The sequence below is a fragment of the Artemia sp. Qi Xiang Cuo genome, chromosome 19 (genome assembly GCF_049724085.1).
Source record: "Artemia sp. Qi Xiang Cuo chromosome 19, ASM4972408v1, whole genome shotgun sequence".
In the NCBI taxonomy this organism is placed as follows: Eukaryota; Metazoa; Arthropoda; class Branchiopoda; order Anostraca; family Artemiidae; genus Artemia; species Artemia sp. Qi Xiang Cuo.
In genome coordinates, this window is record NC_142812.1 from 50895935 (window position 1) to 50912229 (window position 16295).

General features: G+C 34.2%; 1 pseudogene across 1 annotated transcript in view; it reads right to left on the reverse strand.

The window, feature by feature from the left end:
- The window catches only part of LOC148940971 (luciferin sulfotransferase-like), a 54303-nt pseudogene that overhangs the window by 19626 nt on the left and 18382 nt on the right, over window positions 1-16295 (reverse strand). Inside the window, exon 2 of the transcript XR_016143360.1 lies at window positions 15924-16141. The product of XR_016143360.1 is annotated as a luciferin sulfotransferase-like (transcript). The remainder of the gene's footprint in view (window positions 1-15923; window positions 16142-16295) is intronic.

Genomic DNA, 16295 nt, shown 5'->3' on the forward strand with positions numbered 1-16295 from the left:
AAAAACCAAAAGAATATAATAGTGAGAAGGGAAACCATGACAAAACACAACTGAAATATTCCAACTCTTACACTTCAACGAAGGAAATCCAAAATGAACTTTGAAACATAAAGAGAATGTAATAGTGACAAGATAAACCACGAAAAAACACTACTGAAATATTCCAACTCTGAAAGTTCAAGGGAAAAAAAATTCCAAATTAACTTTGAAACATAAAGAGAATGTAACTGTGACAAGGTAAACCACAAGAAAAATGTTGTTAAATATGCCAACTCTCACATCTTAAGGAATGAAATCCAAAATGAACTTTGAAATAACAAGAGAATGTAACAGTGACAAGGTAAAGCATGACAAAACAGTAGTGAAATATTCCAACTCTTACATTTCAACGAAAGAAAACCAAAATGAACTTTGAAGCATCATGAGAATGTAGCAGTGACAAGGTAAACCACGACAAAACACTAATGAAATATTTCAACTCTTACAGTTAAATGGAAAAAAATCTAAAATGAACTTTGAATGTTCAAGAGAATGTAACGGTGACAAGGTATACCACAAGAAAACTGTACTGAAAATGCCAACTATCAAATCTCAACGAATGAAATCCAAAATGAACTTTGAAATAACAAGAGAATGTAAAAGTGACTAGGTAAACCTCGGAAAAACACTACTGGAATATTCCAACTGTTACATTTCAAGAAAAGAAAACCAAAATGAACTTTGAAGCATCATGAGAATGTAGCAGTGACAAGGTAAATCACGACAAACCACTACTGAAATATTTCAACTCTTACAGTTAAACGAAAAAAAAATCAAAAATGAACTTTGAACTATCAAGAGAATGTAATAGTGAGAAGGTAAACCACGACAACCACTACTGAAATATTCCAACTCTTATATTCCAACGAAAGAAATCCAAAATTAACTTTGAAACATCTTCAGAATGTAACTGTGACAAGGTAAACCACGAAAAAACACTATTGAAATATTCCAACTCTTACATTTCAATGAAAATTCCAAAATGAACTTTGAAATATCAAGAGAACGTAACAGTGACATGGTAAACCACGACAAAACACTAATGGGGGAGGGGGCCCTACTGTGTCTCAAGGGCACAAAAAAAGTATTAAAAAACGGGGGAAGGGGGGCTCTTTGGGGGACCGGAGGGAGGGGGGCCCCTTTGGGGAGCCAGGGGGAGGGGGATCCTTTTGGGGGCCCGAGGAAAGGGGCCCGGGGGCCCTTTGGGGTTTGGGTAGGGGACCTTACAACACTGTTCAAATGGATGTGTATTATAACGACCATAGAGTTTCACCCCAAATCATCTTCTAAAATGTCTTAAACTGTTTCTCCCAAAAAAATTCCAAAAATGCAGATTAATTTTTTTCGCCCAAATAACCCCTAAAAGTAATTCCTGCGTGTTCCTTTGTTTCGGCATCCCTATGCTGTCACATTTGAAATTCCCAGGAAACCATTTCCTGCGTAAAATATATTCAATCTTTCTTGGTCTCGTATGAATTTCTGAGAAAATCTAAGGTGTTCCTAGTTACACTATTATGGCTTCGATAGAATATTAATATTTATCTCTCAGACCCAAAGACCAGATAAGCCATATTTAAAAATAGAATATTAATTTATCTCTCAGACCTAAAGACCAGAGAAGCCATATTTAAAAATAGAATATTAATTTATCTCTGAAGCTAAAGACCAGAGAAGCCATATTGTTTCTTTATCCCCTAATGTTATATTAGAATTCCCCGTCAGATTTCCATCATTGTCGATTATGTAAATCAATTTCTCAGATATCTAGTCACCTCTAGTGGATCAATACTCTTAGAATAAATTATGTAACATCAGTGAAGATATTGCGTCGCTCCCGTCTGTATTCATTAGGCTTAGAAACATCCCTGATTGACCTTGAAAGAGGTGTCATTGACCCGTTAGTGGATCAATAAACCATGCTTAAATTATGTACTCGTCGGAGTCATTATGCCATCCTACTCATACTGCCCCTGCAACAAGGCTTATAAGCTATGGAAGTTGTCCATTGTAAACATATAAGGTATTGGAAAAATAAAGTATGTTTGATCCTGGGTGCACCTTCTTCTAGTAAGGAGCCATGTCAACCCCTGAGGCATAGTTATTTGACATTTCGAAAATATTAAACAAAATGTTTATCTCAAAATCTTGATCTTGTACATTGAGGAAGAAGGGTGGGGAGGGAGGCTGGTTGTCCTTTGTTCACTTTTGACACTTAAAAAGGGAGGTAAAGCTGTCAATTTTCTATCGAATGAGCCCCTCCGGTGCGTATACGACCGCCCTTCCATATGAAGTGCCTTTGGGCAAAAATAAGCATTAATAACAATGAACTGAAGCCTTACTGCTCTTTACTGTATGCAGCGCTACAACGCTCCCTCTGACAGATAGGATAACTGAAATGTTCCTGTCCCTTCGGGAAACTCTTGGCTTATCATATTTCTTTCAATAACAGCAGTGACTGGTTTACAATCAGATGTGGGCATGCTTTGTAAATCTCAGGTGAAATACTATCCACAGCCGGAGACTTGTGTCATCTGATTTAACGGTAAAATCTCATCAACATTGCACCCCTTTTTGGGAATAAATTGTTCCCCTTTTTCTAAAGTCAATCTAGTTTTCTTACGCTCAAAACTTAAAGTGGGTAACTCGTAACATAAAGTGGGGTAGGCTTATGGACAGTGTTTTCTGCTTTTGGGAACATGGATTGGATTTCTTATTTGTTTCTTGACTGTTAAAACAGGTTTGACAAAAATATTAAATTTACTCTAGAGCTAGAAAAACAAGATAGGCTACCCTTTTTAGATATTTTATTAATAAAGAATGATAATGGTTTACTTTTTTCAATTTATAGAAATCCAACTCATAATGACAGGTATTTATATTTTCGTCCATCTCACCCAATTTCAGTAAAAAGAAAAAAAAGGGAACAGTCATATCATTGGTTGATAGAGCTTTTAAAATTTGTTCCCCGGAGTATATTGATAATGAACTATTGTATTTGAGGGATATTTTATTTTGCAACGGGTATCCTGTAAAATTTATAAATGAAAAAATGCAGAAAAGACAGATTAAGCATGAAAAAGGTAGTAAAAACGAAGTTTCTCAACTTTTGGACCCTACAATTTCCAATAGATACATTTAATTGCCTTACATACCAATTCTTGGGGAGAAAATTTAAACGGACTTGACTGAAACATAAAATTTGAACTTGTTTTAAATCAATCAGACCATTGATTAACTTTCTAAATTCTGGAAAAATATATATGACGTAAATCAAAATCTACAATAATTACAAAATCTCCAGAAAGTTTCACTTCAGCCTTAGCAGAACATATATTTTTTTAATTCGGACCATTTTGTGCAGCTTGAGGAGGCAACAGCCATTTCCAATGATAAAGGTGTCACTCAATGGGCTCTTGAAGCATTAGAAATAAAAAAAAAAGTTTTTGCAGGTTTATCAATTAATACCGATACTGGGAATATAAAGTTAAGTAATTGTATATTATATATTTTAGGTTAGTCTATTTTAGATTTATATATATATATATATATATATATATATATATATATATATATATATATATATATATATATATATATATATATATATACATATATATATATATATATATATATATATATATATATATATATATATATATATATATATATATATATATATATATATATATATATATATATATATATATATATATATATATATATATATATATATATATATATATATATATATATATATATAAGAGCTATTATTCATAACTCTTATCCAAGATATTTAAATATCATAACTTAAGCCATGTACAGCCCTTTTAAGCTTGTATTTAAAACTATATAAATTCCAGTTCAATCAGCTCTGCTTATTTCTAAGGCTAGGTAGCAAAATTGAGGTTTATGGGTTATTTCAGTCATATGGCTTATAATTATTGGACTGTAATAAAATGGTGCGAAAGTAATAAAATTTAACCCGTCTTCATGAATGCTACTCCTTAGTGAACTATACAAGTTTCAGCAATAAATATTGATAGTCATACCTGAGGTCTGGGAGTCAAAGCGCAGAGAAGACCACCATAAAACAGAACTAAACATTCAGGGGACATCAACTCCACAAAAAAAAAAAATAAAAAAAATAAATAAAAAATAAAAAAACTAATTATTCAGTTTGATTCTTAACTAAATGGTCCATAAGAATCCTCTTGAAAGTGCCAAACGAGTGGCATTTCTGTACTGAAGAAGGCAGGGAGTTCCAAACCTGATTACAAGCGATGAGGGGATTGAAATCTGACCGCACAGTGGGAGTAGGAGGAATGCAGATATTATGTGACGAACGAAGGTTATATGGAGCTGAATCAGAAATAAACTGAGGAGTTTTTGAAGAGATTTTGGAAGATTGCCATGAAGCTGATGAAAAACAAAAGAAGCACAAGAAAGAATGTAGATAGACTGTAGATTTAGAAGTGGTCTTCGTGAAGAAGGGTTGGTGTCCATAACCAGACGCCGTGTTTTGTTATAATTGACAGAAAGCGACTGCAGTGTAGAAGGAAAAGTAGACATCCAAACTATGGGGCAATAAGAGACATATGACTGGACAAGGCAGAAAAAAGAAGCTTCAGAATAGATCCAGGAAAGGTGTGTTTGAGTTTTCGAATGACACCCAAACTACGTGAGACCTTAACCCTAATCATGGCTATATGGTGTCTAAACGAAAGGTTCTCATCAAGCAGGATACCAAGAAACCGGACCAACCGATTCTTTGGTCTACACAAGGAGCCTTGTGACACCTGAAGCTGTGTCAGATGAGAGAAAGCTACACCAATTCGAGAAAAAATAAGAAAATGTGACTTGGTAACATTCAAGGCCAATCAATTCACCTGAGCCCAAGACACTCTTCTGGCACAGCGTGCCACGAGATTTGATCTGAAATCAAAGTCTGTCCTCCCTTAAGTCACAAAAGTGCTGGCATTAGCAAAAGATACGAGGCAATCTTCATCAGAAGTAGCATTGGGACACAATGAACCCGCCGAATGAGACATATTACAACATACTAGAGGACTGGTGTTCTTGACTGCTGAAATCAGATCATTGAGATAAATCAATAATAAAACGGGGCCAAGAACATATCCCTGGGGGACACCATATTCTACTTCAGAAGGGCTCCAGAAAAACGGATCTATTGAAATAAGTCTACCAGAAAGATATGATTCAAACCAAGAGAAAACATTTGATCTTATACCAATATGTGATAATTTGATGAGTCAAATAATCTGATTCAATATAGACATTCGATTTTGTTTATACGCCAATGAATGGAAGTGTTTATTTAATATATTTCCATTTATATACTGTGAGGAGGCGTGTTTCAATCAGTATAGACATTCGATTTTGTTTATACGCCAATGCATGGAAGTGTTTATTTAATATATTTCCATTTATATACTGTGAGGAGGCGTGTTTCAATCAATATAGACATTCAATTTTTTGTATACGCCAGTGAATGGAAGTGTTTATTTAATATATTTCCATTTATATACTGTGAGGAGGCGTGTTTCAATCAATATAGACGTTCGATTTTGTTTATAAGCCAGTTAATGGAAGTTTTTATTTAATATATTTCCATTTATATACTGTGAAGAGCGTGTTTCAATCAATATAGACACTGATTTTGTTTATACGCCAGTGCATGGAAGTGTTTATTTAATATATTTCCATTTATATACTGTGAGAAGTCGTGTTTCAATCAGTATAGACATTCAATTTTGTGTAAATATGATGAGTCTGATATACTGTGAGGAGGCGTGTTTCAATCAATATAGACATTCAATTTTGTGTATACGCCAGTGAATGGAAGTGTTTATTTAATATATTTCCATTTATATACTGTGAGGAGGCGTGTTTCAATCAATATAGACACTCAATTTTGTGTATACGCCAATGCATGGAAGTGTTTATTTAATATATTTCCATTTATATACTGTGAGGAGTCGTGTTTCAATCAGTATAGACATTCAATTTTTTGTAAATCTGATGAGTCTGATATACTGTGAGGAGGCGTGTTTCCATCAATATAGACATTCGATTTTGTGTATACGCAAATGAATGGACGTGTTTATTTAATATATTTCCATTTATATACTGTGAGGAGGCGTGTTTCAATCAATATAGACACTCGATTTTGTTTATACGCCAATGAATGAGAGTGTTTATTTAATATATTTCCATTTATATACTGTGAGGAGGCGTGTTTCAATCAATATAGACACTCGATTTTGTTTATACGCCAGTTAATGGAAGTGTTTATTTAATATATTTCCATTTATATACTGTGAGGAGGCGTGTTTCAATCACTATAGACATTCGATTTTTTGTAAATATGATGAGTCTGATATACTGTGAGGAGGCGTGTTTCCATCAATATAGACATTCGATTTTGTGTATACGCCAGTGAATGGAAGTGTTTATTTAATATATTTCCATTTATATACTGTGTGGGAGGCGTGTTTCAATCAATATAGACACTCGATTTTGTTTTTGTATACGCCAATGAATGGATAGTGTTTATTTAATATATTTCCACGTAAGAGTACTGTGAGGAAGCGTGTTTCAATCAGTATAGACATTCGATTTTGTGTAAATCTGATAGAGTCTGATATACCGCGAGGAGGCGTGTTTCAATCAATATAGACATTCGATTTTGTTTATACGCCCAGTGAATGGAAGTGTTTATTTAATATATTTCCATTTATATACTGTGAGGAGGCGTGTTTCGAAGTCAGTCTGGACGCTCGATTTTTGTTTATACGCCAATGAATGGAAGTGTTTATTTAATATATTTCCATTTATATACTGTGAGGAGGCGTGTTTCAATCAGTATAGACATTCGATTTTGTGTAAATCTGATGAGTCTGGCGTGGTATACTGTAGAAGTGTGTTCAAATGCATGATTAGACATTCAATTTTGTGTATACGCCAGTGAATGAAGTGTTTATTTAATATATTTCCATTTATATACTGTGAGGAGGCGTGTTTCAATCAATATAGACATTCAATTTTGTTTATACGCCAATGAATGGAAGTTTTTACTAATATATTTCGCTTTCTATACTGTGAGGAGGCGTGTTTCAATCAGTATAGACATTCGATTTCGTTTATACGCCAATGCATGGAAGTTTTTATTTAATATATTTCCATTTATATACTGTGAGGAGGCGTGTTTCAATCAATATAGACATTCAATTTTGTGTATACGCCAGTGAATGGAAGTGTTTATTTAATATATTTCCATTTATATACTGTGAGGAGGCGTGTTTCAATCAATATAGACATTCTGATTTTGTCTATACGCCAATGCGAGTGGGAAGCGTGTTTAATTTCAATATATTTCCACTTTATGTATACCGTGAGGAGGCGCAAGCTTCAATCCAATAATGTAGACATTCAATTTTGTGTATACGCCTGCGAATGGAAGTGTTTATTTAATATATTTCCATTTATATACTGTGAGGAGGCGTGTTTCCTAATCAATATAGACATTCGATTTTGTTTACGCGCCCAGTGAATGGAAGTGTTTATTTAATATGTTTCCATTTATATACTGTGTGAAGGCGTGTTTCAATCTGGTATAGACATTCTGATTTGCTGCAAATCTGAATGAGCCTGATATACCGTGAGAGGCGTGCTTCGCATCATTATAGGTGTCACGAACTTTGTGTGTACGCCAGTGAACGGAAGTGTTTATTTAATATATTTTCATTTATATACTGTGAGGAGGCGTGTTTCAATCAATACAGGCATTCTGAATCGTTTGTTTATACATGCATACAGTGAATGGAAGTAAGCTATGTTAATATATTTCCATTTATATACTGTGAGGAGGCGTCGTTTCAATCTATTATTACAGACATTCGATTTGTTACCAAACGATGAATGGAAGGGTTTGTTTAATATATTTCCCCATTGTATATACTGTGACGGAGGCGTGTTTCAATCTGTATAGACATGCGGGTTGCTTCTACGCCGGTGCCATGGAAGTGCTTATTTAATATGTCTTCCACTTGTCTTCTGTGCAGGAGGCGTGTTTCAATCAATATAGACATTCAATTTTTTGTAAATCTGATGAGTCTGATATACTGTGAGGAGGCGTGTTTCAATCAATATAGACATTCAATTTTGTGTAAATCCGATAACTTGATGAGTCAAAGAATCAAAGGCTTTACGAACATCCAAAAATAAAGCTGCCGGGATAAGACCAAAATCTATTGCCGAATGAATGAAATTCAAGAGAGGTGCGCAAACATGCTCTGTAGAGTGATTCGCTCGGAATCCGAACTGGAAATCATGGAAAAATATTTTTACATCCAGAAAACTAAGGAGCCTGGATAGCAAAGCCTTGTAAAAAATTTTGCTGAAAACAGATGAAAGATAAATTGGCCTGTAATTTGCAGAATCACTTTGGGACCTACCTTCATACAGCACTATAACATTAGCTCGCTTGAGGGATTCAGAGAAAATTCCATTCACGAAAGACAGATTGACAAGCTTAGTCAATGGTGACATAATAGCAGGAAGAACGGCACGGATAACCCTTGTAGGAATTCTGTCTGGCCCTGAAGACGATGAACCTTTAAATGCATTTATGATCCGAGCTACCTCAAACTCAGAAACAGGGTTCAAGACCATTGACTTCAAACATGGGGGTCCAAGATAGGCTCTGAAATCGCAACGAGGAGTTCTAGAGCTCACAGATGAAGCAGTCGTTTTTCCTATATTAGCAAAAAAAGACGTAAGCTCTAGCTGAACATTTTCTTATCCTTTGACAAATTTAACGTCAACAATAAGCGTTGTTGGAACTGAAGGCGGGGGGGGGGAGTAGGTTTAAGTACAGAATTAATAAATTTATCTGTCTCCCCAACATCCTTTCCATACTCAGAAAATTTCCTGTGATAATACTGAGACTTGGCCTTCCGACACAGAGAATTAAATATATTCCTATAGGCCTTGAACCGCTGATGATGAGAAGCAGATGACAAAGTCTTGTACAGTGTCCACAGATAATTTTTCCTTTTCCAGCTTTTATGGAGACCTGGAGTCATCCACGGATTCAGCAGTACTATCCTTTTCGAGGTATGAGGCTTTGGATTCCGGTGGCAAACTTCTAGGATACCTTCTTTTACTGAATCATAAAAGAAATCAAAAGAGCGGTTAAAATCCGATTCAGAATCCAAACTATCCCATGGCTGATCAGTCAAGCGAGATTTAAGTAGACTGATCTCACTGACACCAAAACAGAAAAATGGGAGATTAGATGGCAAAGCTTTACGCTGCGATCGATTAGCAGTCCTATATCGTGAAATAGCAGGGAAATGATCAGAAATATCACTAATCATCTCCGAATTATCTAAGACATCTAGTGACGAAAAAATATTATCAATAAGTGATGCATGCATCTCAGTAACTCGGGTTGGTATACAAACTGAAGGTAGAACTCCCGCAGAAAGCATCATTGACAAAAAATCTGCAGCCGAAACAGAATTTTTGATCCAACAGATGAAGGATGAAATCCCCCATAAGGATTAGTTCGTAAGGATGCTTTTGGACTAAGTCCAAAACCTCTTCCAGAATTTTCATAAACGAAGGAGTAGATCCACTAGGGGATCTGTAAACCAAACCGACTACTAAATCCTTACAACCTGACTTAATCTCAATAAAAAGAGATTCAAAGACTCCTTCCTCATTTCTAATCAAATCACTTCGGATATTATGTACAAGATGATCGGCAATATACAGGGCAAGGCCACCTTTCACCATCTGTTTCCGGTTCATCCTCTTCATCCTAAATCTTTGTATATCTAAAAGCATATCCTTTTTTGAATCCAGGAAAGTTTCACATAAACCAATAACATCCAGAGTTCCACCACTGACGATCCGTTTCAGCTCATCAAAAGAGGAGCAAAGTCCCTGAATGTTTAGGTGAAGCACAGAAAAAATACCATCTTGTTTAGAAGAGGCAGAACCATTTAATTGCGAAACATATTTACTTTCAATAACCGATTTAGGATCATTATAACTCCTATTTCTACTTCCAACTGAATTATTAATTATACTTTCTATATCTAAAGGAATGTTTTGTAACTCAATAAAACGTTCCCCCAAAGAGTTAACATCACCCTGGTCACTAAAAGAATTAATCATTTTACTTACGGTGGATGGTAGATCCGCTCCGCAACGAAACTCCCCAGACCAAAGGTTAACGACATAAATAAATAAATAAAATCACAATAATCATACCAATAAGTAAGATAGATATACATTTTATATTATTGAACAAATTAATAATAATAATTTCAGATAGATTTAGTAACTTTCTTAAATCATTAATCATACTACTCAGTTCCTGAAATAAAAAATAAAAAATATATAACGCTAAAGCTCCACTGCATTAATGTACCCATGAGACCAATAAAAGTAAAATTATTTTCAAGATAACAAAGGATTAAAATCCCAAACTGACGCAATGACTTGTGAGAACAGGCATGTAACAAAAAAGAATAATTATTGAAATCCATAAATTTCATTGAAGTTAATTGGAACGAAAGTAAATCATTAGACAGATACACACAAAGAAAAAAATAAGCAAAAGATAAATAAAATACGCTTAATATATGATTGACAAGATACTAAACATATAAAAAAAAAAAAAAAAAAAAAAAAAAAAAAAAAAAAAAAAAAAAAATCTTAAACACAGTCGGCTAGAGTATGAATTTTTTTAGTGACACTTTCACCGTTAGGCCTTGCCAAAATTTGCCCACGATCAGTCCAAGCATTTCTATGACCAGATCTGTCCTTAGCGGCATATAGGATCTCACGTCGCCTCTTTGTCAATGCTTCCGATAGGGAAATTCCACTTGAAGCTAACCTAGCTTTTGCTTTGAAGACTTTCTTCGCTATATCACTATTCACAAATTTAACTAAAACAGGATGGACTTTGTCGTTTAGGGAGGCATCGGTTAAAGCAGGGCATATTTTGAATCTGTAGATATTCCTAATTCGGGCAACATTAATTTCAGTCAGGTTAATTTTGGTTTTGAAAACTTGCAGGATTGTTGATTGGAGGTCAGTTCCGGACTGTTGCTTAGCACCATGCAAAATTAGCAAATCAAGCAGCACTTCTCGTTTAAATGGATCAAGTTTCATCTCAATTTTCTTGATTTTCTCTTCTTGATTTATAATTTGGTTGCGAAGAGTTTTCAGCGATTGTTCAATTTTTTCAAATTTTGGTATATAATCAAGAGTAATTGCATCATATATTTCACAGATAATGTCGTGGGATGACTGGCGAAAGGAATCAACATCCAAAAACCTTTCATTAACCTTCTTAGTTAAATTTTACAGTAACTCTCGCTTAGTTTTTTCCAGGTCAAGTTCCGTAGAAGTGATTTTATCCATCAACAATGCACATTCTCCTGTATTAGATTCCTTAATTGTTAATGCATTAAATGCCTTGGAAAGGGATTTATAAATATCGGGTGAATTTTTCAATTCCTCAAATGCAGTCTTTACACCTGCAGTCTGTTTTGTTCAAGTTCGGCTAACGCTTGGATTATATTCTGCCAAGTTGGCTTCAACAAGTCTGTATTCGTCATGTGTCCCATAGAAAAATACCAAATCTGATGGCTTTCCTTTGCTATCCTTGGACACTTTTAGTATCTTTACTGGCCAATGAGGATAATTTTTGAAGTTAGCTAACGCGATATCAAACTCTTTAAATGCAAGCATTTCTTATTAAGGAGAGGACAAAAGTAAAAGCAACTTATCTTTATCTAAATAAAGAACCTTAAGGAAAAATTTAGTTGGAAAAATGCTCCAAAGATGCAATAATATATATCCAAAATAATCTATAAAATCCACTAATATCAGTCTATTTCAATACCAAATAGTTTGGCACCAAAGGTGAACACAGATCAATTAGCTCGCAGTAGGTTTACTCAAGAAAAGTCAATGGTGCAACAAATTTCAACTGTGTCCTAATCCGTTTACTTGAAGAAACCAGTTCTTTCTTGTTCAGAGACTATAGAATATCCGTTTTCAAGCTAGGGGTTCACTGAATGAAAGCGAGTAGAAAATATATATATATATATATATATATATATATATATATATATATATATATATATATATATATATATATATATATATATATATATATATATATATATATATATATATATATATATATATATATATATATATATATATATATATATATTTATATATATATATATATATATATATATATATATATATATATATATATATATATATATATATATATATATATATTAGTTTTAGTGGGTTTTTTTCTACGCGAAAAACGCCTTGTTAGATACGGGCGCAATATTCGGATTTGTTTTGTTTGTTTTTGTTTGTTTTTTTCATTTACTGGCCATAGACCTTTTCGTCTTCTTTATATTTATTTCTTTGTGTTTTCTGTTAAAGTGGGTAATTTTAACTTAGTGAATTGTAAATCCCATCGCTAAGAAAATCCTAAAATACAAAATAATTTTATATTGGTGGCGTAGACTACATGTAAAAGGGACAGAAACCTTTTTGTTCTTACTGGCTTACAACTTAATTCAGACACATATCGCACTAAGATCACGGACGTCCCACCTACTAAGGGATTATGTCGCTTGATTTTAAGTTCCTATCCCTATGTTTTACAATATATAGGTCATTTCAAAAACATAATTTTAGATCACACTGCACAACCTTTCTAGTTGCAGACCACACTTTTCTATTTAAGGCTGAGAAACTCGATTATTTGGTGGGTTTCGTTTACCTCCCCCCCCCTGCGGAAAATTTCCCTCGGAAAATAACATCCCCATGCAACAGGTTGGTCTCTAATCCCTTTGCACTTTAAAAAAGGACTAGAACTCTCAATTTCTAATCTATTGAGTACACTCCGAAGGTTCTGCGATCATGAGGTGGTGAACGGGATGATGAAGGGGCAGTCCCCCTCCTATACAGAATATATTCTGTTCATTTTGGCGTTTAGTGTTACTCTTTACTTTCATAATAACAGCGCAGACCAGAATTATTCCCAGTAATCTTAAAGGAATAGATATCGATTTCACAGATTTGATGCGGTGTTTAAAGTTTCTGTTGCACACCCCCGCCTCCCAAAAAAATTTTTGCTGGAAAATCCCCTTTTGCTGGGTTTTTGATGGAAAAATTTTCCACGGAGAGGATTACCGGCATGATTTTAAAAAGCATCAAAAATTAAAGCTTTTTTGCAAATTAAAGTGTGCTAAGAAAAAATTTTCGTTCGAGTTCATCCGCAAGAAATTTTTTCGGTGGAATTCTCAGCTAGTGGAATTGTCTGGAGGAAATTTCTCTGGTGAGGGAGGGGGAGGACATTTTTGTAAAAAGAACTTTCCATGGAGGAATTTTCAGTAGAAGAAAGGATTTTTTCTTTGAGGGGGAGTCGGATTTCCCGGCATTATTTAAAAACGATCAGAAATAAAAGTAAAAAAAAGGTTTTTCAACTCAAAGTAAAGACCAATATCAAAACTTACAAGGAACAGAAATTATTACGTATATAAAAAGGGTTGTCCCCTCCTCAAGACCTTTCTCTTTGACGTTAAAATTCGGACTTTTTGTCTCAATTCCCGGAACACGATGGCTGTTTAATTCGAATGATAAGGTTTTTTTTTACTCTATACAAAACTTTGCCACTACCCGTAAAAAACTCGTAAAAATTGACAATGCTTTCGTTGGTAAACTTCAGCAATAAGAACTTGTTGGTTCCCAAAGCCAACTATCCTTTCAAAGGCAAGCTAAACTTTCTAGAACTTTGTGGTACCACAAGTTTTTAGCTTAATTTTGACGATTATTCACCTATATTTTTCTCTTCTTTTTTTTTAATTTAGCACCCGCTTCCTCTGTTTCCCTTTCCTTAGCACTTCTCAACGAAACTAAAGAAAAACTCAAATAAAATCCTCAAATTTGAAACTCTTATTTTCTGTGGGGAGGGGGGGGGGTTTCTGGGGGGTAAACACATAGTATTTTCCTGGGGGTAGGTTCCTGTAGTCCTCTTGTTCTTTATCGTGCAGAACGTTCAGTAAATGATCATACATGAAGCGATTTCTCATCTTGTACCACTTTTTGGACCAACGACGTTTCCTATTTTCTTTTTTTTCCCGCTTGAGCGCAACTAAGGTACATGCAAGAAAAGCCAAATCAGAACGATAGACACTTCACTACCCGACTCTGAACTGAAACTAAAAATCTGGCCGTGAGTTAAAATTAAACTTGAAATTAGCTTTGGTCAAGATTGAAGGGTTGATTGAAGAGTCGATGGAAGGTTGATTGAAGCACAAGCCAATCGGCTGACGGAAGCTTTTGACCAAAATGATTGGCCGTCTAGGGTGTCCTTAAGTTGTTCTTCGGTTTCAATATTTGTCATTTGTTCGCTAGGCACAAAAGACGATGCTATTACTATGACAAGGCTTTCCATGAACTATCATAACATCTTCCCATAGAGCGCAAATGTCGAATATGACCTGATTTCAGAGTTCTTTATCATTATGGTTGGAGCGCCATATATGAAAAATATTGAAAGAACTTGATGCGCTACTTCTTGCACCCTCTTTGTTTCATTCACTAGAGATATGGATTGAGTTTTAAGGATTGGGTTTTTTTTTTCTCGCTTTCGGACATTCACCAGAGCATATCTCTGATTGTCGCCATAAACCGGCGTGTGTCCGAACGCACAAGAATGTAATTAAATATTTGATCTTTCACGTGTGTATTGGGTTTTTGTCGAAATTCACCGCTAAAAGTCGACATTCTCAATTTTTTTATATATATAGTTATGAACGTTTGTTTCAGATTTGGGACACATCATAGCACTGCTGGCCGATCGTGGTCCGGGGAACTAGCGTTGGAGTATTGATTATCCCTTGCGTATATATATATATATATATATATATATATATATATATATATATATATATATATATATATATATATATATATATATATATATATATATATATAGGATTTTTGGACTTGTAGGTTTCCGGAATTTTCAATCGTACTATGAAAACGAAAGAAAAGAGGAAAAGAGAAAAAAAGAAGATAAAAGGAAAAAGATTGTGAAAATTGTGTTGATTATCCTCCTATAGTAAAAATCGATGCTTGATTTTTACTATAGGATTTTTACTATAGGAAATTTTTTTGACTATTTTTTTGACTATAGGAAATTTTTTTTTTGAGCATTTAGTAAAAACAGATGCGATCCACTAAATTTTTCCTGTCTGATTTAGTAAATTCTTCCAGGTCAGGGTGGCAACCCTGCCTCAGTTTGAAAATTTTTATTGAGGAGATAGGAGCCTGCTGAGAGAAATTAAAAGTAAGTGGAAATGTAACATAATACATATATATATATATATATATATATATATATATATATATATATATATATATATATATATATATATATATATATATATATATATATATATATATGTATATATATATATATGTATATATATTTTCAGCATTTAGTAAAAACAGATGCGATCTAGTAAATTATTCCTCTCCGATTTAGTAAATTCTTCCAGGTCCTGGTGGCAACCCTGCGCCAGCCATCGCTAAGAATTCGTCATTGCGCACGCGCAAAGGAGGACCCAAGAACAAATGTGCGAGGCATGCTGTGGCCCAAAATTCTTTAATGGAGAAGATAGGAGCGCTCATTACTGTATAGATACATATGCCGTGTCTGATACTCCATTGTTTCTGTTTCTGTTTGATTCACCAAGAAATGAAAAGCAGCCATGTCTATGTTTCATAGAAGAAGAGAAATGCTTTACCTGATTTTGGAAAAGTAACTACCCAAACGTCAGTGCTATTCAGTGGAAAATTGTAAACATCTTTTGCATAGTTTTTATAGTTGGAAGATATAATAAATCCTCCTTTTTCAGTTTTCACCATATTTCTACTTATTGGAAATGCTTCAGCAATCCTGCGCTGGACATCTCTTGGTAAAGGTTGAAAGTCGATTTCAGATAGTCGGCTGGACATTGCAAAACTAGAAAGGAGAAATTGCTGCTAGAAAGGTTTATTGATATGTTTAATAAATTTTTTGTTGTAGTTTACGAATATGTATTTGAAAATCATCTTGACTTACTTTAGGTCTACCCTCCTAGTGAGTATGAATCAAACGGTTCGAGGTAACGAGCTGT